At 39.4% G+C, this 2,500-nt stretch overlaps 8 non-coding genes across 8 annotated transcripts; all 8 read right to left on the reverse strand.

Moving 5' to 3' along the window:
- Positions 1-178: 178 nt before the first annotated feature.
- Positions 179-297, reverse strand: LOC137719133 (5S ribosomal RNA). Its single transcript, XR_011066201.1, has one exon. It is a non-coding gene; the product is annotated as a 5S ribosomal RNA (ribosomal RNA).
- A 185-nt stretch (positions 298-482) lies between these two features.
- On the reverse strand, positions 483-601 carry LOC137719145 (5S ribosomal RNA). The gene has a single exon (XR_011066212.1). It is a non-coding gene; the product is annotated as a 5S ribosomal RNA (ribosomal RNA).
- A 186-nt stretch (positions 602-787) lies between these two features.
- LOC137719157 (5S ribosomal RNA) lies at positions 788-906 on the reverse strand. Its single transcript, XR_011066223.1, has one exon. It is a non-coding gene; the product is annotated as a 5S ribosomal RNA (ribosomal RNA).
- Positions 907-1,101: 195 nt separating this feature from the next.
- Positions 1,102-1,220, reverse strand: LOC137719168 (5S ribosomal RNA). The gene has a single exon (XR_011066234.1). It is a non-coding gene; the product is annotated as a 5S ribosomal RNA (ribosomal RNA).
- A 172-nt stretch (positions 1,221-1,392) lies between these two features.
- LOC137719180 (5S ribosomal RNA) lies at positions 1,393-1,511 on the reverse strand. Its single transcript, XR_011066245.1, has one exon. It is a non-coding gene; the product is annotated as a 5S ribosomal RNA (ribosomal RNA).
- A 194-nt stretch (positions 1,512-1,705) lies between these two features.
- Positions 1,706-1,824, reverse strand: LOC137719096 (5S ribosomal RNA). Its single transcript, XR_011066165.1, has one exon. It is a non-coding gene; the product is annotated as a 5S ribosomal RNA (ribosomal RNA).
- A 186-nt stretch (positions 1,825-2,010) lies between these two features.
- LOC137719192 (5S ribosomal RNA) lies at positions 2,011-2,129 on the reverse strand. Its single transcript, XR_011066256.1, has one exon. It is a non-coding gene; the product is annotated as a 5S ribosomal RNA (ribosomal RNA).
- Positions 2,130-2,326: 197 nt separating this feature from the next.
- On the reverse strand, positions 2,327-2,445 carry LOC137719280 (5S ribosomal RNA). Its single transcript, XR_011066338.1, has one exon. It is a non-coding gene; the product is annotated as a 5S ribosomal RNA (ribosomal RNA).
- Positions 2,446-2,500: the final 55 nt, after the last annotated feature.

A 2,500-nucleotide genomic window follows, 5' to 3' on the forward strand; every position in this document is an offset into this window, starting at 1 on the left:
AATTCTATTTAACCATTTCTTGGCCGTTTGCATGAATTTCAAAAAAAAAACAAATAAAATTACTACTACCACTCTATTTCTTTCATCTCCCAAGCACGACGTTCGGTTATATACGACGCGCTTCCCCAAAAAAAAAATCAAAAAAAAAAGAAAAAAAAAAGAAAAAAAAAAAGATTGGGGGATGCAACACGAGGACTTCCCAGGAGGTCACCCATCCTAGTACTACTCTCGCCCAAACTCGCTTAACTTCGGAGTTCTGATGGGATCCGGTGCATGTGAGTTGGTATGATCGCATCCGTTAGTCTACGACTTGTAATTCTATTTAACCATTTCTTTGCCGTTTGCACGAATTTCAAAAAAAAAACAAATAAAATTACTACTACCACTCTATTTCTTTCATCTCCCAAGCACGACGTTCGGTTATATACGACGCGCTTCCCCAAAAAAAAAAAAAGAAAAAAAAAAGAAAAAAAAAAGATTGGGGGATGCAACACGAGGACTTCCCAGGAGGTCACCCATCCTAGTACTACTCTCGCCCAAACTCGCTTAACTTCGGAGTTCTGATGGGATCCGGTGCATGTGAGTTGGTATGATCGCATCCGTTAGTCTACGACTTGTAATTCTATTTAACCATTTCTTTGCCGTTTGCACGAATTTCAAAAAAAAAACAAATAAAATTACTACTACCACTCTATTTCTTTCATCTCCCAAGCACGACGTTCGGTTATATACGACGCGCTTCCCCAAAAAAAAAAAAAAGAAAAAAAAAAGAAAAAAAAAAGATTGGGGGATGCAACACGAGGACTTCCCAGGAGGTCACCCATCCTAGTACTACTCTCGCCCAAACTCGCTTAACTTCGGAGTTCTGATGGGATCCGGTGCATGTGAGTTGGTATGATCGCATCCGTTAGTCTACGACTTGTAATTCTATTTAACCATTTCTTTGCCGTTTGCACGAATTTCAAAAAAAAAAACAAATAAAATTACTACTACCACTCTATTTCTTTCATCTCCAAAGCACGACGTTCGGTTATATACGACCCGCTTCCCCAAAAAAAAAAAAACAAAAAAAAAGAAAAAAAAAAAAAAAAAAAAGATTGGGGGATGCAACACGAGGACTTCCCAGGAGGTCACCCATCCTAGTACTACTCTCGCCCAAACTCGCTTAACTTCGGAGTTCTGATGGGATCCGGTGCATGTGAGTTGGTATGATCGCATCCGTTAGTCTACGACTTGTAATTCTATTTAACCATTTCTTTGCAGTTCGCACGAATTTCAAAAAAAAAACAAATTAAATTACTACTACCACTCTATTTCTTTCATCTCCCAAGCACGACGTTCGGTTATATACGACGCGCTTCCCCCAAAAAAAAAAGAAAAAAAAAAGATTGGGGGATGCAACACGAGGACTTCCCAGGAGGTCACCCATCCTAGTACTACTCTCGCCCAAACTCGCTTAACTTCGGAGTTCTGATGGGATCCGGTGCATGTGAGTTGGTATGATCGCATCCGTTAGTCTACGACTTGTAATTCTATTTAACCATTTCTTTGCCGTTTGCACGAATTTCAAAAAAAAAACAAATAAAATTACTACTACCACTCTATTTCTTTCATCTCCCAAGCACGACGCTCGGTTATATACGACGCGCTTCCCCAAAAAAAAAAAAAAAAATAAAAGAAAAATAAAAGAAAAAAAAAAGATTGGGGGATGCAACACAAGGACTTCCCAGGAGGTCACCCATCCTAGTACTACTCTCGCCCAAACTCGCTTAACTTCGGAGTTCTAATGGGATCCGGTGCATGTGAGTTGGTATGATCGCATCCGTTAGTCTACGACTTGTAATTCTATTTAACCATTTCTTTGCCGTTTGCACGAATTTCAAAAAAAAAACAAATAAAATTACTACTACCACTCTATTTCTTTCATCTCCCAAGCACGACGTTCGGTTATATACGACGCGCTTCCCAAAAAAAAAAAAAAACAAAAAAAAAACAAAAAAAAAAGATTGGGGGATGCAACACGAGGACTTCCCAGGAGGTCACCCATCCTAGTACTACTCTCGCCCAAACTCGCTTAACTTCGGAGTTCTGATGGGATCCGGTGCATGTGAGTTGGTATGATCGCATCCGTTAGTCTACGACTTGAATTCTATTTAACCATTTCTTTGGAGTTTGCACGAATTTAAAAAAAAATACAAATAAAATTACTACTACCACTCTATTTCTTTCATCTCCCAAGCACGACGTTCGGTTATATACGACGCGCTTCCCCCAAAAAAAAAAAAAACAAAAAAAAAAGAAAAAAAAAAGAAAAAAAAAAGATTGGGGGATGCAACACGAGGACTTCCCAGGAGGTCACCTATCCTAGTACTACTCTCGCCCAAACTCGCTTAACTTCGGAGTTCTGATGGGATCCGGTGCATGTGAGTTGGTATGATCGCATCGGTTAGTCTACGACTTGTAATTCTATTTAACCATTTCTTGGCCGTTTGCATGAATT

Source organism: Pyrus communis, chromosome 15 (genome assembly GCF_963583255.1).
Source record: "Pyrus communis chromosome 15, drPyrComm1.1, whole genome shotgun sequence".
In the NCBI taxonomy this organism is placed as follows: Eukaryota; Viridiplantae; Streptophyta; class Magnoliopsida; order Rosales; family Rosaceae; genus Pyrus; species Pyrus communis.